General features: G+C 38.2%; 1 protein-coding gene across 2 annotated transcripts in view; it reads left to right on the top strand.

Annotated features, from left to right (window-relative positions):
• The window catches only part of PCCA (propionyl-CoA carboxylase subunit alpha), a 301,944-nt gene that overhangs the window by 23,576 nt on the left and 254,080 nt on the right, over positions 1–24,288 (top strand). The gene's annotated exons all lie outside the window — the stretch shown is intronic.

The raw sequence follows: 24,288 nt of genomic DNA on the forward strand, positions 1-24,288 counted from the left end.
GCACTTTGGAAAGGGGTGTGTGGGAAAGGGAAAAGGGGGAGAAGGCGTTCTTCACCTCCTTTCTTCCACATGAACAGTCTGAGCTGCCTGATTAAAGTGGATATGTACGCTTCCTTCTTTGACCCTTAAAGACCCTTTAAAAAAATACAGAAATCCTGATCTGTGGTGCTTATCTAAAAAAGTTTAGTTTCCCTTTCCCTTTGCATGTTGTTTGTAATATTAGATTATAATCGGGGAAAATGGCTGTCTTTAAGTGTGTGCAGCCATCAGTGCAATGCGCACACATCAAGCTTGAGTCCCACAATAATATAACTGTTTGAGAATGGCTCCCTGCAGGAAAGGAATGTAAGTGGCAGCTGAGACAACTGTATTGAATTCATACAGATAAGATTCTGGTTAGGAATGTGAGACACATGTGGCACATGGCCAACGTTTGTAACTGGTTTTTGTGGCATAAAACCAGGAGTGACCAAGTGGTCCTGTTGGCTGGTTCTTTATATGATGGTCTGTCATCTTAGTATGCACCAATCACTTCCTCAAGGATCAGGTGAGCTGCCTTAGTACAGATACTATTGTATTTCTTTATTTACCTTGGCAGTGGTTGTCTCTTGAGGATTAGAAAAGGCAGTTTTAACTTTCTCCTGTTGAGTGACTTCATGTGTCATGTGGTCTTAAACAGCACATTACTTTCCAGATGTGTGAAACTGAGTGCTTGATATTTGGACTACCTTATTTCCTCTAACACTTTGCCATGATGTTAAGTAGTGGAGATTGTGAAGGATGTTTTTAAAAGGCCTGGGAAATAGTTGTAGTTTGGGTATTAAGTTTTATTCATTAATCATTCATGGCTGGTGACTGAAAATCTGTGTATCTTGATATTGACTTAAAATGCTCAAATAGTTTTGAGCAGTGCAGACCGGTCTCAAGGAGTAACTGTTAGATTTCTACTAGGAATTAGCTTCCTGCACTAATTTAAGACGCTAGTGGATTATCACAACTTAATTTAAGTTTTCCTTGCTAGCCTTCTAGAGAATACAGCACCAATCACCTTAGGGAATGCTTTGTTTTTATTTCTTTTTTCACTAATATGAATGTCTAAACATCTGTGGGTAACTGAGTGCTGTTTCTGGACATTTGTGCTCGTAAGGGGGCATGTGCATGCAGTGAAGGTGCCAGTTTGAATATAAGAGAACTTTTCTGATCTATGACCAAACCTTGGTGGGTCATCAAAACTGTATCAAACTGGGATTCTGCACATTTAGCAAGAAGTCAGAAGAGCTTAAAACTTGCCTATATAGTGTGATTTCTCTTTGAACAAAACTTTTAGTAGATGTTTGTCCATGCTTAGATGGTATCAACACTGCATTCCCAACTGACACATTTTTGAAGTAAAGTTAGTTAAAAGTTGGGGACTGTTATCATACGATATTTGCTGCAAAATTTGCCCAATGGCCTCATGTTTCCTTATGCTGTATTATAACTAGGAAAGAAATGGCTGTGAGTGAATGAACATGTGTTAATCATTAATCTTGCCAGCAGTCACAAATTAATATTTAAGAGTATGTGGATGGAATGAGGATGCAGCCATCCATGTCTTGGGCTGTGGTGAGTGCCTGGTGCTTCTCCCTGAAGTTGGGACTAGGGGTGATGAGGCCTCATGTGGGCTGTGGTCAGGGTGCTGAGTTGCAGGTGAAGGAGCTGCAGGAAGGAGGTGGGCGGACTGCACAGGATCAGGGAGGAAAAATAGTTTAAGTTCTTTGCAGAGAACCTGCAGACCTGAGATCCTAGCAAGCAGCAAGACTCCTGAGTTAGGGAAGGCTGTGACCTCTGCCAGTAGGAGAAAAGCTCCTTCTCTTTGCAGATGTGCACTTACATAGTAGAGTAAGTATAGTGCCCTGATGAGGAGGAACAAGTTTCCTCTGGGGAAGGTTCAGGCTCAGCTGGTTCTGCTTGTGTTGGCACCAAGAGGAAAAGGCAGATGATACAGGTTGGAGGCCCCCTCCTGTAGGGTTAGGGAGGCACTCATCTGCCACCTACACTTGATATCTCATATGATTTGTTGCTTGTTGGCTTGGATTCAGAATGCTGTGGAGAGACAGCTGAGGCTTGTCTGGTTCCTGAATTATCATGGGTACCAGTGATATTGGCAGGGTGACCTTGAGTATGCAAAAAATTAGAGGGCTCTGTGGCCAATGGTAGAAGGCACAGGAACTTGGATTGGGGGGGGCCTCATCCTGCTGATAGAGAAAGGCTTGAATACGAGCAGACGCGGTTTGGGTCAACTCATGTTTCCATAGTTGGTGCCTCAGGCAGGACTTTGGCTTTCTGTGACTGTGGGGATCCTCTTAGGGGAATGAGGACTACCAGTGAAAGATGAGTTGATCTGACAAAGTGGGGCAAGAGTGTCTTTGTCAACATGCTTGCTAATCTAGTGAGGAGGGTTTGTGGGAGATGTTTGTTCAGTTCAGAGACTGAAGTGGAGGTATCCTTGATGGACAGTGAGGAAGTGTGTGGGGATAGCATGATGGAGGCAGCTTTTGTGCTTCTGTAAAAACAGCATGACTAGGGGGTCCATCTCCAGTGTCCATATATAAACACAGCATGAGGAACAAACAGGAAGAATTAGAAGCCTGTGCACAGTTTCAGAGCTGTGATGTTGGGATTCTGCAGCTCGTGTTACAGGAGTGCAGCAGTGGGCAGTTACAGCCTCTTTGAGAAGGACAGGCCAGGAAGGTGAGATGAGATTGAACTCTGTGCCAAGGAGTGACTTGAGCATGTGGAGCTTAGCCTTGGAATGAGTGAGCCAGTTTGAGAGCTTATGGGTAAGTATCAGAAGACAGACCACACTGCTGTGGATGCCTGCGACAGACCTTCTGATCAGGAAGAGGAAGCAGATGAAGCCGCCTTTGGAAAACTGGGGGAAGCCTCATGATTGCAAAATCTGGGACTCATGGCGGCGGGAGGGGGGTTTCACTGTTCTGATATTTGCTGGAAGGACAGGGTGACAGCAATCCTAGAGACTTTGAGAGTGTGTGGAGGATAATTTCTTGACAGAGATGATTGGGTTGACTAGGGCTGATGCTGTCCTTGACCTGTTTCAGAAAAGGAAGAGCTAGTTGGGGATGTGAAGCCTGATAACAGCTTTTGACAGCGGTGACTGGGAGACTTTAAATTCCGGAAGAGTAAGGAAAGCAAAAGCAGAATTGCAATCCTGGACTTCAGGAGAGCAGATTTTGACTTGTTCAGGGATTTGGCTGGCAGGAAGGATCCCATGGGAGACTGCGCTGGAGGTCAAAGTGGCCCAGGAGAGCTGGTCGGTGTTCAAGGATAGCCTTCTCCAAGCACAGGAATGGTCCATTCTGATGTGGAGGAGGCTGGGTAGGTGCAGCAGGAGCCTGGCTGGGCTGCATGGGGAGCTTCTGCCTGAGTTCAAATGCAAAAAAAGTGTACTGCAGGTGAAGGGGGAGGGATGGGTTACCCAGGAGAAATAGAAATTTGTGTGTGCAGGGGCAGAATTAAGAAAGCCAAAACTCTGCTGGCGTTGAAACTACTGAGAGATGCAAAGGGCAGCAAGAACAGTTCTGGTGTATCACAGCAAAAGGAAAATGTGGGCTCATTGCTCAATGGGACAGGGTACGTAATGATGACAAAAGGAAAGGCCTGAGATACTCAATGCTGCCTTTGCTTTGGTCTTTACTGGAAAAGTCTACTCTTAGGCCTCCTGGGTCCCTGAACCTAGTAGCAGCATCTGGGGAAGTGCAGCTCTGCTCACAGTTGAGAAAGACAACTGCATAAGCAAATTGGACACACAGTGCATTGGACTAGATGAGATGCATCTGAGACAGTTGAGGGCATGGGCTGATCTCGTTGTGGACTGCTCTGTCATTGAAATGTTACAGTGGTTGTGGGAAGACCTTTGCCTGGTCATCAAGGAATTTTATACCTGTGTTCAGGAAGGAGCATGCAGAGAACTACAGGGCAGTCAGCTTAACCTCGGTTTCCTGGGGGGGGGAAAAAGGTGCAAGTTGTCTGGAAGCCATGCCCTGTCACATGAAGGACAAGGACAGCGAGAGCGGTCAGCATGGATTTATTGTGGCAAATCATGCCTGACTAATCTGGTAGCCTTCTACAATGGGATGACTAGCTCCTTGGATGAGGGGAGAGCTGTGGATGTCATTTACCTTGGCTTTAGCAAGACTCTCACTGGTGTCCTGTAGTATCTTGGTAAACCAAATTGAGATACAGTCCTCTCAGCTGAACTGTAAGGTGAGTGGAAAATTGGATCAGATCTCTAGAAGTCCCTTCCAACCTCAATTATTCTTTGTTTCTGTTTAGTGCCTTTTTAAAAAGACAGGGTAGGGGGGAGATCTTACTTTATGCAAGTAAAAGTGAAACACAGAATAAGCAGTTCATTCATTCATTTGTATTACATTGTCAAGTGTGTAAATACATGATTAGTCCATGGTCCTTGGCTATACAAAGTGATGAAATCAAGAAGCAGCAGCATCTTTTCACCATTTATGGCTTCATATTTGACAATAAAATGGATGCCTTTTCAGATACCTGGAATACTAATAATGGAAGTATGGTCTGTTCTTTACCTGGGGGATTTTTTAAAATAACCTGTCACCATGACTGAATCAGGCTCAGAACTGAGGAAATATTTTTTCAGTTGGGATTTTTCTTGACATATACAGTTGTCAAAATACAGATGTGATTTTGAGAATTTAAAGTAGTAAGGAGAGTTCATTTAAGCCTCCAGTTATTTCTCTTAATTTTAAAAGTTGAATGTAAAATTTGAAGAATAATGTTGAGAAAGCTAGATAATAGCTCTTTGCTTATGATGGAAGCTTTTCTGCGTTATTTGGCAGACCCTTATGACTTGTGCTTAACATTTTTCCAAATTCACATATGGTGCTTCAGCTGTTTGAAACCTCTTCTGCTCAACTTTGGTTTTGTTCAAACATGCACAGCTGTTGCTCTTAAACTTCAGTTTTTCTGGATGCTGGTATTGGAACTGAGTTTGCTAGAAATGCTGCTGAACCCAGAAAAAGTTAAATTGCTAAACCTGATTTTTGCTTGGCTTTTTAATAAATGGGAGTTGACAAAAGTTATCTTGGAAAAGAGCTAACAAAACAATTGTACTGTATGGGGTAGCTGCTGGAGGCTTCATCTTCCCGTTGTTTCAGATTTCTTGTTTTTAAAAAGCTTTTTCTGAACATAGCACAAGTTGGCTCTATTGTCTGACTAATGCTTGAACTCTGGGGAGGTGAGAAGTCAGTACTTTTTGTTAGAGACTAACAGAAATCTGATCTTAAGCTTAAAAAATTATATGTATACTGTGACATTCCTCTAGTATGAAGGACCTAGCAGGTCTGCTGTCTGGCATGTTGAAGACTTGCAATGGAGGCCTTGCCAGTGTGGCCTGGCCAGGGTATTTTCCTAGGCCATTTACCTGTGCCACAGGAAAGGATCCCAAAGGGCTTTGAACTGCCTTAGTACGTGGCTTGCTTGCACATTTCGAGTGGCTGAGAAGCTTGTGTAGGTGGGTGGGAAGGGGCAGTGGTTAGCTAGAGTAATGGCCTTTTGGCGCTGTCGCCTGATGAGGCCAGATCCCAGTGTCCTGAATCTTGCCTTTCAGAAAGGAGAATGAAGTGCAGAGTATCTGGGTTAAGGCAGTCTCACTGCCTGCCACAGTGACGTGCTGCTGTGACTTGAGAAACCACTGTCACTGCTTTACCTTTTTTCCTCTCATGCTTTCAGCAAGGTACTGCTTTTCTTTCTTATAACTTTAAGGCTGACTGAAACTTTGAATGCATCTATTGACATATTTTTTGTTCCTTACCTTAAGTATAGTATAATTTTATAGAACTGTGATAACCGCTGTAACAAATGCTTGTCATTCTGGTTTGAGGGAAAGCCATTTTTTATGTTGAATGTAATATTTGATAAATTCAGAGGTTGGTGATTCTTTATTTTGTAACAATAAAAGTGCTGAATTCAAACCTCTTTACAAAACCATAGCAGTAGCCTGGATTTTGCTCTTTTATTTTCTCATTGTCATTTTAATGATATTATTTTGTATCTTTCTGATCAATCTGTTTTTATTTTGGTAAAAACTATGTAGAGGGTCCATAGCTGCCTTAAATATGTCACTTATTTCCGCAAATGAAACATTTAAAAAGGGGGATAATATGTGGGAGACCTTTAGCCCTTTGATTTGTTTTTAGGTGATAAGCTGAATTTTCAAGGTAAATGTGATTTTTTTTCTTATGTTACAGTTACAGTAGAAATATAATTTGTATTTCATTTCCACTTGCTGAACACTTTTGAAGAGTTTTTAGAATTGGTCCTGAAAAAGGGTTAAGTTAAGCCTCAAGTTTGGTCTTGTGCTTCATGTTAATTATCTGTGAAGCTCAAGATTGACAGATAAACTACTAGACATTGTGAGTTTTTGCAGTGCTGGTACTTGTTGATGGAAGTTTCCTATTTACTTTTTTCTTCTGAGGAAATACTATAATTTTACTATAAGTGAATTTTAATACAATAGAAAGATGTATTTTTTATAAGGTCTTATTTTAAGGTATCTGACTCAGTATTTCCCCCAACAGTAAAGCTTGCTTCCTTGTCAATTTTTGTTTTTTCTGCAGAGAATTTTCTCTTACAACTTGTCAAGCAAAAATAAGCATATATATTCTTTATCTGTGTGAACTCTGAAAACTCTTTTAATTGGACTAGTGAGATTCAAGAAGTGTTGTTGCTGTGTTAAGGATTTTTTTTTTGCAGAGCAATAATCATAGTCCTCTAGCATATGGAAATTTAAACAAAGTTTGTGATTTGAAGATATGCCTTTTAAGAAAGTCTTCAAATACTAAAATGTCATGTATATTCCCATCTGAACTAAAGCGTACAATCACTATTACAATTTTCTGCCCTCAGTAGATTTCTGGAAGTAAAGCTAACATATTAACTATTGCTCTAAACTCATTTTGCAGACAGACATGCATGCCTGTGTATTCTCTCCACCAATATTCTTTCCACAAAAGAAATTTGAATTGTATGACTTCAGGCAGTTGAAACAACAGTGCCCTTCTCAAAGCACAAATAGTCAGATAATATGCTCTTTAAGAAATTATAGGTGCAGTAAGTCTGTGGTGAAGGCTGTTTCTGTTTTAAATTAAAATGAAAACTAAGATACTCCCTTAATTTCTTCACTGAATAACAATTTTGAAATTATGTAACTTTTAAGCCTGTTTGGAGTAATATTTGCTCATCTGAGTTTCTCACTTTGTCTTAAGTGTTCCATCTCTGTAAATGAAAATTATACTATTAGTCATTTGTGCTCTTCTAACAGCCCTTCTCTAAATCTAGGAAAGAAAGCACTGAGTTTGCATTCTGAAAAGCTTTTATCCTTTTGGCTCATAATTTTGCCCTGTGTGGTGTGCTAGAGATAGGTTATGTTTTATTTTCAAACTTTCTAATTCTTGAGTACCATGAGTTTTGTGCTACAAATGTGTTCTTTAACCTTTCTGGGTTAAATTATGATAGATTCACTGATGTATCATACCTAGCATGATGGGTAGTTTTGCCAACCTTAATGTAAATTGTGCCATACAGGTGAGGAGAGTAGGTCACACACCTGGGAGCGAAAAATTTTCTTGTATGCTTGTGTAGACTAGAAGCTAGCTTTTGTTAGGGTGTTTTTTTGAGAGAAAGTTTGTGAAGAGGCCTTGGCTTGTGGACTTCGAGATTCACAGCTACTCTGAAAGGCAGACTTCTAATAATGTCAGCTGTGTAGTGCAGCCACCCTTAAATGATTTTATTCTATATTTTTATGGATACTTTTCATTCCTGTCATATTTGTGTTTACATACATTTTAGAACATGTCCTCTGAGATTTTCTGTGAAAGATATCAACAGGAGCCTGTAAGTTGTAGTCTGTTCTTTGTAGCCCCACAGGAGAGTGCCTCAAAATGGGACCAGGATTTCAGTATGAGCCTATGATCATGTTTCAAAGAATCCGGGGCAGCAGAAGTACGAGAAAGTGTTTGTGAGGCTTCCTGCCAAGCTCAGGTTCAGTCATGGGGGCGGGCAGACAGTCACTGGCTGCTGTATCAAGATACGTAGGGTAGATGCCAGTATCAGGAATACTTGGAATAATGCTTTATTGCTTTGACTTGCATTGAGTACTTAAAGGATCCTTCTTTAGCCAGAAAAATGCAATGTAACGGTAGAATGTGCATCTTCATACTTCAATGTTTTCTCTTTTGCTGTTTGCTCTCTTCTGTGTTATTTCTTTAGCTTTCTCTCTACTCGCAATTTTTGTCCTTATTAGTTTAGGCTGTCGTCTTTTTCCCTGGCAGTAGCTAGCAGAACCACACACTGTTTGTGAGGTTCCCTCTCTCCTACTTTTCCTCCATATTCTTTCAGTCTTGTTTTCCCCTCTTCTCCCTCATCACTTCTATCAGTGATTGATTGTATTGTTCGATGTATGGAGAGCCATTCTGCAGGTTACTGATTGTGAAGGGTCTTCTTGGGCTAGGAATTGGAGAGCTTTACAAGCCTAGGAGATAGTGCATGATCTAGGAAGTTCTTTATGCTAAGGATTTTTGTTTTTGAAGGGAAAAAAATTAATAGCAAGCTCTGGTCATTTATCTATTGAGGGTTGCTTTATCATGTGTCTGGACTGAGAGCACTGGAAGGATGATACTAATTTTCTGAGAAGGGAGCTCTTCTCACTTTTTTTTTGCTACTTGATCTTTTTTCAGATTGGCTAATTATCTAAACAGGAATACTACTTGTATGACTGTTTTCTGTCATGGGAAAAGCAAACTTTGCCTATGATAATGAGTTCCAAAGTTAGTATTATTTCTTTCAGAGCTCTAAATGCATTTTTATTGCTTCAGCAGGAAGGATGCTCAGATCATAGAACTGTGAACTTTGAAAGTTTAGACAGGTTTATTCATTTTCTTTTAAAATAAATGACTTACTGATCCTCCTCCCCTCCAAAGAACCTAGAGATTTGTTCTCACTTGACCTCTCAAGATAAATTGTCTTGCTTTAAGCATGTCCTTTTCTGCCGGCATATGTACACATGGTAAAATATATGAATATTTGACATTTACTGTGTTTAAAACAAAAAGCCAACAAAATTCATGAAAATGAGCTGCGTCTTACCCAGGTGGCCTGCTGTTTGAAATATGACTCCTGGGGTGTATTGTACTCTTAGCTCTAGGATTCCGTAATGAGATTGAGTGGTATCTTGCGTGAGCACTTCTGGATGATTGACAGTGAGGTGATGCAAATCATCATTTATCAAGATATTATCATGCCTACCCTTGATGATTTCTCCCCGCTGTCTGGGGAGGTGGGGAGGACTGACAGGACTTTGTGATGTCAAAGTAATTAGTGTGTGTTGATTTCCAGCTGAACAAACTGGAAGCTAATGATCAGGTAAATGAAGATGAAGTGTGTTGGTGTAAGGATGAAGGTGCGAGGACCTTGGGGAAGAGCTTATCAAAATTTCATGGGGATTATTTGAATATTTTACAATTTATTTGTGTAGTTGCAAGCAATCTTTAAAACTACTAAAGTAGGGATACTTCTGCAGCAGTCTGTTTACATGTCCTTTGCCTCTTCAAGTGAGTGTCAGCTCTAGGGTTAAGGATGTCAGACTGTCGGCTCTAAGGACTGGGGAGGGACATCCTAATGATTTTCTTAAAATCTAAATAGTGGATTCCAGCTAATAGTGGCAATTTGGAACTAAACGGTGTTAAGGAATCCAAGCATATGTTGAAAAGGTTGGATTCCCTCCCCCTTTAAATGGGAAAAATTGCTAGAAATAATGATTTGTTTTCCATATATTTGACCTATGACTGGGTCTTGTATATCCTTAAAATATTTGGCATTGTACATGTGTTGATACCTTAAAATATGGCCTTTGCAGTATGATCTGTGATGCTGTGGCAGGTTCTGAAGAAGCACTGTAGTTTCTTAATGCAAGTTTTGAAATTGATTCTATGCATGGGTCACTACTGAAATGTTTTTGTAACCAAAAAAACCGTGTGTGTATGTACAGTTACTGTTTCAAATGATGCTTAAGTTGCTGAATATAATTCCTCCCCTACTGTAAGTGTACTACACTAGCCAACAGCTAGAGATCTGAGGGATTCTGTAGTTAAATTTATCCCATGCGATCAGATATTGTTAATTGTAATTAACTGATTGAAAAGCTGTTTTACATGCTTGCTTTTCAATTATTAGAATGTTAATTTACTCATCTTCATTTATCAGTAAATATGCAGTATCAGTGTGCCAGTCTCCCAGATACCTTCAAGAAAAATATAAAACTTTATCAGCTGTCATAGGTATAATTAGTCTCATGGGAAAAGCCGTTATATTGGGCTAGCATTTATATATATGGCTTTTCCCTGTGTTTATCAGCTTCTTGAGTTCCTTTTCTCCCTCTTCTTTGAAAGTGAGTGGGCTAGAATCTGACAGGAATTTGTCCATATTAATATGGCTCATCAGAGACATTATATCTAATTGGAGGGCCTGCGGTACGGTAGCGGGAGGCTGAAGGGAATTACTTAGCATTAGCAATGGCTCGTCTGGGAGTTGTGCACTAATCAAGGAGCTTGTGTGTTAACTGTGGGGATGATGGGAATTATGACGATTATGACATGTGAGCACATGTCTGTGGGAGAACTGGACAGGTAATGAGTTAATCAAGAAAAATATTAAATGGCTCCCATGCTGCTTCATTATTACTCTGTAGAGTGTCTGTCATATTGTGTACCTAACCCCCCCCCCCCCCCCCACAAAAAACCCTGATAGGTGTTTTTTCAGGTAAAGTAGTTACCATGGCTGACAGCCTCTTTTTCCTCATATTTTTGAAGTGCGTGCATGCTTCTACATGCTGTGCTGAAAGGTAGAATAAGTGAATACTTAGTCTGAAAAATGCATTTAAACATGTGCCTCTCCAGTCTGCCCTTTGTGTATTTCATCAAATGCTTGCTTTCAGTAAATATAAATTGCTTTCCATTTTTAAGATGTTAAAAACATCTAGTTGAAACTTTTTTCGTAATAAAATCAAATTTTATATTTTGGTGAGCTATTAATGTTAACACTTAGCAGCTTCAGGCTAATCTCTTCCACCATCCGAATGCTCCAAGCCTAAACTGTAGTGGGTATTTATATGCCAGGTAGACCCATCCAGGCACAGCATGGTGAGAGGCATCCATTTCATATCTACGATGAAATTATGTTATGCTGGAAAAATCCATATTCAGAGGAAATGGAGCTAATAACTGAGTTAATTAAAAAAAATAATGAAATGTTACAGAAGACCCACAAACTGACTAGTTATATCTGTAGGCAAACTTATCTTAGAGCTGCTGGACAGATGAGCATGTGCACTTTTCCTTCTGTTGTAAGCACTGTCAAATTTAATAACTTTCTGCCAAACTGTGACCTTCATGTATTAACTTAATTAAAGCAGCATCATGGCTGGTACCCAAAGTGTTAACCTGTAGGAGGTTGTTATTGAAATCCATTATCTGTGGAGTCAGTGTTAATGGTCAGCAGCATCAGAGGTAAAACTGCAAGTAAGACCCTCCCTTGGGTGCTGTGAGCTCAGCAGGTTAAACTGTCAAAGCTTCTTAAAGGACTGATGGTTAAACCCCCTGGAGTTATAGGTAAACCAATCATTTGCTGTCAGCAGGGAATATGACTTTATTTAGCAGGTAGAAAAAAACCCCTAAATGCTAAAGGGAAAGAGGATTTAGTCAGAACTGTTGTGCATGTTTGTGTCACTGTGCTATGTAGGTTCCATGCACCTTAGAAAGATTTTCTTAAAATTCCATTTTAACTTGAAATTAGTTATAAAAGCTTACTCCAATAACTTGTAAAACTATCCATACAGTCAAGCCGATCTATTATACTTGTAGATATTATCTACATTTTAAGTGAAGAATGCAAAAGTTTATACCGTCCTTAAAAATGGGAATAGATAACCTTTGTTTTACCATATAAATATAATGTACCTGGTCAATGTTAAATACACTTAAAGATTTGAATACTTTTACTATAATTTATAGTTATAATTATGTATTTTAGGCCATAAGGTTATATGATGATGCAATTAAGCTAGTCTGACAGTGATACTTCCCATATTTTTCAGTTTTTAATTCATACTTCAAATGTGAAGAGCAGGACCATTTTGTTTCCTACTTTATTTCCATCCTCAAAAAGAAAAAATCCTGAAGTGATAGCCTGTTATAAAAGGATATGATGTAGGTATGGGAGAAGACCTGACACTTCTGCCATAATTTTGTTTATTGGAACAAGGACTATGCTTAAACTCTTAAGGGTGGGTTGGGGGGGGGCAGCAGAATCTTGTAGTTGTCTGCTAAGAGTGCTCCAACTTTTGTATATTGGAAGAACTGTTTCCTCAGTACACTGCACTGGGTTTAGACTAATTCTGCTGTTTGTGGTGGAGTCATACTATCATAAGATTAATGGGATACAGTAGAGAATAAGACTCTGCTATCCTTTTGTTATCTTCCAAAGGAAAAATGTGTATCATAAGGTGTAGACTGGGAAGTAGAAATGTTGCAATGGAAACTACTTCGTAACCTAAAAAGCAAAGTATGGATTTTTCTAGGGTCATGCTAAAAATTTTTTACAGTTCTAGCAATGTAGCTAATGTAGAGCTTTTTGAGGGATGAGAAGTAGTTTTGGCTGTAAGAATGAACTTGTTGAAAAGCCTTTGGTTGATCTGGAAAAGGATGGGACTATGTCTATCTTTTGCTCTGGTGTGTCAAGCCGCAAGTAGTCTGGCATCAGCATCCATGGTTGACTTGTCCAGTGCTGATAATAGCTGTGTGAAAATCAGATATTTAGAGTATAGGTTTACTTGCCCCTTCCTGCCCATATGCTAGACTGTGCATGGTCCTTATAGATGTGGTGAACCACATCTGTACAACAATTTTCAAGTCTACGGCTGTAGTGCATAACACCAGACATGCACTTCTTTCCTGGCTTCTTAATCCATGGATAATGTACATTCAGCATTGTGGAATAAGAACCTATAAGTTCTGCTTAAGAATGGAATGGAGGCCTGGATAGTGGGCTAATGAACATTGTAAAATACTTGTTTACAGGCACTACACTGTAAGATGAAATAGCACAAGAACTACTTGCTCTCCCTTCTTTCTTCTGCCTGGCTGAAGATTCTTTCTGTACACCAAATAGTATCACATCTTGACTGGTAACCAACTCTGGAACGTGTCATCCCATAACTTAGTTTTGCAGATCTTTTTTTTCATTGGAGGTCTTGGGTCCTGGTTACTATCTAATTTGGTCCTCCTTTACAGAATGAGTTTTTCCCCATGTAATGCTTCATGTATTTGCTTACAGAGTCCTCTGAGGTCAATGTGATATGTACAAAATCTGCTTAAGCTTTCTTAAATACAGGGATGCAAACGCTGTCAGGATCTGTTATAGGCATTTATATGTGATTCAGGGCTAGGAGTTCTGTGATTAAAAATCTGCTCTGTGCTCCCTTACAATGTCTGCAACAGGCCCAAGTGGTTGTCAAGTAGATCACACAGATGTGATTACACTTTTGGAATGGGCAGTGATGAGTTATTGCTGAAAGTCATGTTACTTAAAAGATAGCTCTGTTCTGAAAAGTTACTTAAGTGGATTTCATGGGATTTATAGGTTACTGTGCTCTGTGACTTCCCAGAGCAAGCTTGCTCAGTGCTTTCTCCATCAAATGGTTTTTATAGTTGTCTTGGCATGTGTGTTTTGGAATCGCGAAGTTGCCTTGAGTTCTTTCAGAATAAGACTTTTGAGGGTAGAAAACTTAGGACAGGTTTTATGTAGAAGACATGAATGTGTCCTATAATTTAATGAATGATTCTAATGCTTTGTTAGAGAAGTAATTTTCCCTGTCTCTAATTTCATTGGAGAACCAAGGAAACTTGGTTTAATAATTTTTAAATGTTTGCATTAGTGGATCTTAGAATGAAAAATGGTCTACTTGTGTGAACATTGTATAATAAGGTCAGGATTTAATAAGACACTTGTAGATATCAAAGATAAGGTTCTGCTTTAAGAATGGTTTGCTGAGCAGGATAATTATTTTGAGATTTCATGACTGAATTTTTATGATTTGCAGATATATCATAAAATACTGTTTGTTTCACAAACATAATTTGGGGTTGTGTCCATCTTTTATGTTTATCTACTTTAGTACTTAATAGTCCAAATGTAAAATATTTGTTTACTGGGCACCCAAATGTAAAATGTGTATATACATACGCATGCATGCGCCTGAGCACATGTGCACACATGCATACCTGTGCATGTGGGTGTATATGCATGCATGCATCTGCGAATGCATGCACTTACATATATGCATGTGCACAGGTACACATGTCTTTATGTCTATGTATTATTTATGGATACATGTAAAATAATGCATAGCCATAAAGGAAGACTGTGTTTAAGAAAACTTGAAGCTAGTTTCAGATACTTGAAGTACTTTGCATTCACCCATAACTTGTTATTTTGGGGGTTTTATTTTAGGAATTATATGATATCTTTGGTCTGGTTTCATATTATGTCTAATCTAAGTCCTAAATATTTCCAAAAGGACTAGTTGTGCTCTGCTGTCTCCTCTGACTCATCTGTTATTTTGGATCCAGTGATCATACAGCTGCAAGATGATTAGTTTGCTGATCTGACAGAAGGTTAATTTTCCCTCCCCTTGGGTTACTTTTCCTCTGGGTCTGTTCAGCTCATTGATCTGTCTCAACATCATGGTAACTGCTGGAGCTGAACGCAGAGAAAACTGAAGAGTTAGGGGTGGGCTCATCCTTTGAGTGGCAATGTGTATTTGCATAAAGTGAAATTTATTGTGAAACTTTGCTCCTGTCTCAATGTATGGTTCATTTCGGGCCAGAATTTAGCCCACTTTGTAAAAAGTTAGTTTACAATAAAGTCTGTATTCTGAATTCTGACTGCTTTATTATGGTAGTCCTCCAGCTACTCTTCCAGACTATGCTGCTTTGAACTGAACTGACTTACATAGTTGCATACTTTTCTGTCACCATTTCTTTTAAATGCTTTTAGGCAGTCAAGACATCAGATACCTGTGAATTCACCTTGCCATTTCTGCTGGCTGTTCTCCCAACTCTAGAATTGCTGTTAGAGATCCCTGACTTGATCCCTGACCTGTCTTTGGGTACTGAAAGCAATGCCTACAATCCGTCCATCTGTAAGCAAGCAGACCTGGAGATTAGACAAGAATATTGTTTGACTGGCTGCATAGAGCAGTCCTTCCTCTTAGTCTCTGAACTAACCTGAAAATGCTAGATTGGAGCATGCTACCAATGTGTATGATGTGTTTCTTTGTAATGTAGCTGAACTTAAGCTCCTTTTTCTGAATCCTATATGTCTTCTAGTATATCTAGCATGACTAAGAGCTAAACCTCTGCTAGATGAAATTCTGTAATTGTTGCGTACCTTTACCACCAGATCCTACTTTCCAGACCTGCTTAACTACTATTTTTTCATCTTCCATATACCTTCCCTATTGAAACTGTCAAAACCATCATGGTTTAGAAAACAAAACAAAGAAACTGGCATCAAATATATTCCATGGTGAGCTGCTTTTTGGTAGCAAGAAACAGGATGAAAAATATTTGTCTTGCAGTTTTGTTAAAATGTTTAGAAAGTTCCGAGGAGTGTGGAATTCACAGGATTCTATGAGTGAAAGCTTGAGATGCTGGTGCAGATGTGTTTGAAATGCAGAGTGGCTATTAAAGGTGCTGTAAAGCACTCTTATTTTGGTAATATCACAGAAAACTATTAATTTTTGTCTAGGACACTTAAAGCTCAGTCATGTACACTGCAAAGATTAAATTCTGCTGTGGCATGCGTACCAAGTATAGTGGACTGCTGTAAGTCTGATGCATTGCTTCAACTCTTGCAACAGGTGAGAAAACATTTGTTTTGGTAAGCAGAATTATTAAATAATTATCTGTGCTCTTTAAGTAAAACTCTTCCATGTGTCTTGGAGACTTGCTCTAGATAACATTTTTCAAAGTAAAAATTAATGTGCAGAGGCACATACACAATTACTGATTTTTGGGGTGCAGTGAGGAAACAGTCTGCAGACTAGCAAAGGTTGTTTTGAGTGGCTCTACTGGCTTTAATCTTGGGTGAAGAAGCTCAGAAAAAGCTTTTTTCTCAAAGGGAGCTATGAGTGGAAGGAGACAAGGGAAATGCTTTCCTCAAGATTGTGAGGAGAGAAATTTCCATTGAGGCAGTGAATTTGAATTGAACACAGGACAGTTTTTGTGTTTTTCTCCTGATTTCTTTTACCTTTGTTAATGCTGCAGTCCATTAAAAGGTAGATTAAAAAAAGGGGACTATTGATTTACCTTTTTCCACCTCTACATTTTCAGTTATTCTACCAAAGAAAAAATTATTCTTATTAATTGGCTTTGACTAAAACATGCAATTGTGACAAAACATTTCATTTTTTAAACTTTAGTAGCAAGCAAATTGTTCTTTAAAAAAAAAAGCCTGTAAAAGCTAATTTATCAGACTTGTTTTTTAGAGCTTTGAATGTTTTCCTCCCAAAAGGAAAAGCTTCTTGAAATTTTTCTAAAAAATAGTGAACAACCTGTTACTTATATTCAATTTGGTTATTATCTGCAGATAGACTAGGTAGGCAAAAGATTTTTTTTAAGAACTAATAGGCAAGCTTTCCTAGAACAGTTTCAAAGTAACATAATATAGAAACAAAGAGCTGTGATGGAGCAACTTCTGCTAAATAATCAAACCCTATACCTTCGATTTTTTTCAATGTCTGGCAAAATAACTGTTTTATTCAGCCTAATTATATGGTCTTTCTATTACATTCACCTTTCCAGGTCTGGCTAAACTTCAGTTCTGTGGTGTTAAGTTTATACCATATTCCTTTTTTGTTTGAGGTGCAGTTTTTCCCCCCACACTTTAAGTACTTAAATTTCTGTTAGTACTTCTTGACTAAAAGCATTGTTGAGGTACAGCTTAATATGCAAGTTGCATGGTGTTTCCTTCCCTGCTTTTCCTTCCATGTACTCAGTATTACTAGGAATTTATAACATTTTGTTGGTTTTGGTATGTTACCCACAAAAATTTTTGCTCTCAGACAGAAGTCTGTAAGTTGAAGGATTTTAAAGAGACAGTTGTTCAGTTGTACATGAAAATACTTCCTGTAAGGTGTTTTCTTCTACCCATCCTCCAGGACTTTGCTATTTTGGAGGGCAAAGCACAGTGAGCATTGGCACTAAAATTCTGGTGGACAAGCCTTCTCATAGGGTGCCATCACTTTCTCATCAGTCTTCTAGAAGCATGCTTCACTGGGAAATTATCTGCTCAAGTATAGGAAAAGACTTTAGAAGCTAAAGCCATACTGGAAGACTTTATTTTCTCTCTATTTTTATCTGTAATGTCTGCAGGACTTGGGGCATTTCCTTGTTTGTCCCAGCAAATAGCACTCAGTTTCAAAGTGTCCTTGCCTGGCAGGGATATAGTGGTCTAGTCCTTGCAGTTGTGGTGATCAAGCCTCTAGCTGCTGTGGGGAACCTTTTCCTGTTGGTAATGTCTTTGTCAGATAAAAGTGTGTCTCCTTAGCAGCCAAAAAAAAGTTCCAGAACTTAAAACAAACAAACAACCCCCCCCCCCCCAAAACCCCACTGAAACGGAGCTTACAAAATAAATTCACCTTTAGAGTGAGAGTATGAACAGATAAGAATATGTATATGCATTGAGAAGTGTTTTCTCTGTCTGTTAGTTAGAAATGCAGCGTTCCTTGCCTGATTGGTGTTTCTTCTTTTAAAGAAGGTTGAGTTCAACCTTCTTCCATTTTAATCTTAGTTGAAATCTATGTATTTGAGGCCTCTCCTAAGTGGGGCTACTGCTGTGTCCAAGTTTGGACTGGTTGGAAGAACCTGAGTTGGGAAACCTGGGAGGAGGGAGAAGAAAGGCACTAGTAGTTTCACTTCATTGGCTGGCGCGTTTGCAAACCTAGAATATAATCCTGTGCGTGCTAATGGGTGGACTGTTTTGAGTCATATTGTAGGCTTGGAGGGGACTGAGTAAATACTAGTCACCAAAGCAAATGCTTGAAGGACCACTGAAGAATTGTTTCCCCTTAATCTCAAGTATAACTGTGTGGGTCATCAAGTTAAAGAATATAGGTTTTTAAAACAGGCTTGAAGTGAGATCTTAATGCTGATGCTGTAGGTTGACTTGTTTATGTACGTAAATTCTTATTTAGGTTTTTGAAATGTTGAATAAAAATAAATGTGGAAAATGTGTGATATTTATGCTATTTATGGCTTTCACAGTTCTGCTTTTCACATGGTTTGTAAATGTTTCCATTATTTCATTTTAGGGTTAAACGCCATAATTGTGTGTCAGTATTTATCTTTGCAGGCAGAGCTTTAAAGACTCTGTGAATACTGAACACTTACTATGTGCACAGATTTATTGTATTATTGGTGTGCATATTTTAGCGTGAAGCTGTTAGACACTTCTTGGATCCTATGAGATGTGTATTTTTTGGCAAAGCAGTGAATTTGAACCTTTTTTTGCATCCAGTTGATTTTTAATTCAAGACTTTTCAATGCTGCAAGCTTTTTATTCTGTCTTTTTTGGCAGTGGTGCTGGCAAGATTTGAGGTGCTTTTTTCAGCTACCTTACAAAGGATTTACTCATTAGCCCTATTTTATGGGTTGAGCTAATTGTAGTTTGTCTTGCTGAGTGGTATTATGCAGTTTGGGTCAATTAAGTGAATCCACTTACACCAACGGATGTTGTTGCAATGTGTAATATTGATTTGAGCTATAAAAGGAGAATGACTTGTTTGATTAGCTTTCTTTGTCTAAACAATGCTTGAGATCTTACTTAGTGTACCAAACAGAAGTGTTCTTGTCACTGCTTTTTTTTTAAATTGCTTCTTAGGTTTGATTAACACTGACTGTATATGCAGATATAACAGTTTCCCTGTATATAAATTCTGGAAGGATACAGAAGAACTGGGGAAAATATATCCTGCAACTCAGTTTTATATAACCATGTGCTGCATGAATATCTACTTGTAGGAAGACCTGGGGATGCATAGGGTGACCTACTCTGAAAAATTGGGACACTAGGGAATCCCATACATTTATCTCCTCAGGGACTGTGTGTGTGTATGTGTTAATTAGGCATTTACACTGAAGTAAATGGCATCTGTCACATGGTAAACATCAGAAATTGCTGAAGTGTATAAAATCATCTGTGCAAGCTATGCAGGTGATATTAGCACTTGGTTTGGAAACTCATAAGATGTAGATTTTTTTCTCCCTTGGCCTTTGTGACAAAGGCAGCTTTTAATTTTTCAATTAATAGATGGGAATCACTATAAAAGGGATTAAGGGGGGGAGGGAAGGAAAGCACTTTGATCATGTTGTGGATCAGATCCGTAAGAAGGAAAGAAAGCTCTCGAGTTGGTTTAAAAAAAAAAATAAAAAAAAAAAATTTAATGCTAGGAATCCACAACTTCAGTTATTTCATAGATTACATATGCATTGGAAATAAAGTTTTAGTGCTTTGCTTTAAGTTCATATTATTCCCACCTGTGTATTTGTGCTTCTATTTCCATACCAAGAAAACTTTCCTGTATGTAATTGGCTTGCTCTTTTGAAAAAGGTGTAGTAGATATGTTGGGAGGCATGCATATGTGAATGTGACTTCCATATAATACAGGTTTCAACTAGCAATCTGCAGTAGCTGAATGCCTTCTAGAAAAGGCTACCTTGACTGGCTATGTTAAATGGAATATCTCTAGGAGTGCTATATATATTTTAGATATGTAAGATATTTTTGACCTCTCTAAATCATAATTATTTGAGATACAGGTTTTATTAGGAGGATAATTCAATAAATTCAGTGTGTGGCTGAGCAAAAGAGCATGCTGATGGCAAATGAGTACATGTGCCACTTTGCAGGGTAAGGGAATGCTAATGCAATCTAGGCAATTTGGGTACTTATTAGCTCTGATTCAGAGCAGTCCTGCTAAATTGGGTTGTCTCCTGCAAAGTGGATATTATTTCTGTGGTGCTTATATGCAAAGCTTTGGTTTCCAGGAATACCTCTCTTCTGGGATATGGTGCCAATCCCAGGCATCATACCTGGATTATAAACCATTCTCCAAAAGCAGTCACTACTACTACTGTTACTGCCCCCTTATTGCACTCCCCACCCTGTGAGCTGCTGCAGCCTGGAGCTGTGCCTGGAAGCAATCCGGGCCAAAATGGCTGGCTGATCAGCCCTTGTGGACTCCTCTCTTCAGGTGTCTGTTGTTGGAAACATGGTGAAGAAACACAAGGCTGTTACTGTGGAAAGCCAGATCAGATCGGGTAGGATTGTTAGTTTAGATGCCCTGCCATGAGGGCAGTTTCTGGACCTAAACTAGCCTCAGGAATGAGTGGCCATTTTTTGTGATTTACTCCCAAATAAGCTTGAGCTGATTCTTGTATCTGTGGCCATGGATACCATAAAATGCTGTTGTACTTTGAATTGTGTTTAGTTGTCTCTGGTTGTGTGCTTATATACCTTAATTCAAAAATAGCTTATGCTGTTTTAGTAGTTATCATTCTAATGTTCTTATGCTTGGACTACTTGTTCAATCAAGAGTATTAGTAGCATATTTGTCATGGATACAGAGCTGCGGAGGCAGTAATGGGGTGCCTGGATATTCGTTATTGATTTGGGTTTGGATTCCCAAAGGTGTACCAAACCTATGCAGAGATTTGGATGACTAAATTTTGTCTGTAATCTTTGAATTAGCTGGAGGCTGTGTAAAAAACATGCTTCAGTAGGTTTTGGCAAATCTTTTGTCTTATTTTGGTCATTATTGTGAAATAGTCCTTATGTATTTTAAATATGCTACTTTTACAGAAATTGAACAGCTTTTGTGCAAGACAGACATATCTCTTCATGATTTTCAGTTTTTTGTTATTCTCTTTTATAACAAGTCCTTGTAGCTGCTTAAAATGTGTCTTTTGAAGTACAAGTAGTCCAAGATGGTTGAAATCTAAAGTATAAACCATTCAGTACTTTCAGGTTTGTCTGCTTTTCCAGCCTTTGTTACCCATTCATGCTTGAGACTGCGAGGTCAATTCTAGTATTTATGAAGAAACTGTGTTTCTTCAAGAACCTTCTGGGACTTTTTTTGTTTTTGTGGCTTTTTAAAGATAAAACAAAAGGGAGAAATTGCTTTTCTGGAAAATTTTAGCTGTAGTAAGTTGGAGACAAGTATTGATGCTTAGGATTGTGTGATTTAAGTCAAACGCTTTAAAAAACCAAATTCTTGAATCTGAAGGTAAGTTGTATTTGAAATTTGCAGTGCTCTAACAGGGAGAGTTGTGCGTTCTTTGGACACTCTTGAAGGGCAGCATTACTGTGTGTTAGCTTCTGCAGAGAAAAGAGCTTACTGGCTTGTGGTGTAGTAGTAAGTTAAAGATTTGGTTGTCATGTAGTGCAGTTATATCTCTATATACTATGCTGTAAGTTATGTAATGTATTTGTGATACAGTATTTGAACTATTCATGAACTGTAAGATGCATTGTAAAAGCAACAATGTTTAAGGAGGAGTGATGGGCCTGATTATAATAAAGGGGTGGCATCATGAATTTCTACGAAGAAATGGATCTCTTTGCAGATCATTTGGGCTGATGGTCATTTATAAAAAGTTAATATGAATAAGATCCACAGACTTGAATAGCTGTCAGTGGAACAGGAAAATCTGGGTTTTTTGAACTAGTAGGAAGGAATGAAGACCTCTCTCTTGCCATGGAGAGCTTCACTTCATGCTCTGTGACAGTGTATCAGGTAAAGTGAATGTGATAGATAAGGCTACTGTTGGATTTGTTCAATCCACATGTGAGTATATTAGGGTGTGGGCAAGGCTGGACTGACATTGAACTAGAGAAGAGACCTTTAAAAAAAAATTAGGTCAGGAGACAGGGACTTGCCAGATTATAAGGGGGATGGGAAGGAAAGAAGAATCCAAAGAGTTGGAGTAACAAATTAAGCAATTTGAGAAGGGGAAGAAAGAAAATGGCAGGGAAGAGTGCGCACATTTTCTTTTGAATGTCTGTAAACCATTGATGTTATGATAACTTCTGTGACTACTTTTGCTAATAAAACTGTTGGTCTTTCAGTGTGAGAAGTGTACATGTGTGGCATTTTAATCTCTTGAGACTTAAAAATAGCTAACTACAATAAGATAAGTTAGTCCTTTATTATAAGGAAGCTTTCAGTCCTATAAGACATATGTGCTTACCTGTGTTTAAGCTTGGATACCTTCTTTTAGACACAAAGTACATTGGAAATCAAAAGAACAGCTTTAAGCATATAAATTGAGTGTGTAAATAAGGATTTTCAAGAACCATGCCTTTTCTTGCACTTAGCTCCAGGAAAGTTAACAGATGGGCTAATTTTGATAGTATTTGATCAAAAGAGGTTACTAAATTTGCTGAGGTGCATTTATTATAAAGCATTAAAATCTTTCTACGTGATTGTCTGCTAGTGCTTGGGAGTTTTTGTGTTTTTAGTGTGAGGCCAGTTCTGTAGTGGTAAAATAAAACCATTGCCCTTTTGCAGAAGCCTTAACAGTTTGAATGTGAAATCTGTGGCGATTCCAGGAAGTTATGTGTACTCACAGCTTCTGAATTAACCATAGACTTGGGTGTCTCTTTGAGAGTTGCTCCCAGAAGAGAACTTAGGTGGCAAGTTGATGTTTTTTCCTGGCATTAGGATTAATTTTTGCCGAAGTGCATAAAAATGTCAATAAAAATGAAGAAAGTCAAATGCTTACCTGATGATTCCCATATAATATGGGTTTATGCTTGTTAGACATGTTTTTGTTATACTTCCCTGAATATTTATTTTTCATTCTGCTATTCAAAACATTATTTTGATTGCCACTTGCCATTTGTTTATAGGTATGAATTTTTCTGGCCTTGTTTTTCGATAAGCTAATAGTATATGCAGGTTACAGTACAATACTTAACCTCAGTGTGTTATATTGATAACCTTCATGCTACTTGCAAGTAAAATTCCTTCTTTATCAAAAAACAAAGCTCCATGTTCATAAACTAAATATTTAAATTTCACTTATTTGAATGTTCATTTTATAGCATCCTTTTAAAATATTTTCAAAGTTTAGACTACCAGTGATACAAAGTGTTTCCTAAAAATAACAGAGCATAGTTCAAAAGTTGGTAATCACTGGAAATGTCAAACAGTCTGTATAGTAACATGACAGTCCTGCTACTACATAGCTAACATGAATCTAGCACAGTTTAAACAAGAACATGTTTTCTTTTAATGTATACTGAAATGCAGTTTACAAAGGGCAAATAAGAAAAACTTACTGGTTCTTGGATCTGTATTGTTATAATTTTCTTTCTTTGGAGTAAAAGATAGGTAAAATAGTTTTGAACTCTGAAAACATGTTGAAGACCAATGTAATTAAACTTTTGTAACTTTTTGTCCCTAAGATAAATGTGTGCATGAGTCATAGTATGTAGATTTTTAATTTCTTCAAACCTAGCTATTTTATTTGTGGTGATATGTTGGAAAAGCTTGTTACTTTCGTATAGTCCATGTTTGACAAATGCATATAAATGAGGATACAATGGATCAGGAATCAAATATGAGCCTGCTTAAATAATTCTCAAGATTTTCTGGTTCATGTGTGGTGATATTGAACTCTTTAGTCATAGGCTTTAATTTGTGCATGGTGCTGACCTGATGCTGTGCAGGGACACTCACTGCATCCCTTCATTCAATTCACTCTAATTATCCCCAACTTCCTGGGGAGCCTGCTTAGAACTGGTCATGAATGTTTGTTATTAAGTATTAAGATATTAGGCTACCCTGGTTACATGTAACAAAGTAGCTTTTAGTCTGTGAATTTACATATAGATGATCAGTATAGGAAGCAGAAATTGTATTTGTCATGATTTTATTTAATCAAATTCAAAATAATACATTGAAATAATAAAACATTTTGACAGTGACTTAAGCTTGGAGTAAATGAAATGTTATTGTGTGGGTTTTTGTTTGTCAGTGTTTGTAATTTCAGTGTGTATTTTAGAGTGGTTATGGTATGTAAATTATCTTTGAAACAATCAGATTTGTGTGCATATTTCAGGATGATGGTAATTATTTTT

This window comes from Apteryx mantelli, chromosome 1, assembly GCF_036417845.1.
Source record: "Apteryx mantelli isolate bAptMan1 chromosome 1, bAptMan1.hap1, whole genome shotgun sequence".
In the NCBI taxonomy this organism is placed as follows: Eukaryota; Metazoa; Chordata; class Aves; order Apterygiformes; family Apterygidae; genus Apteryx; species Apteryx mantelli.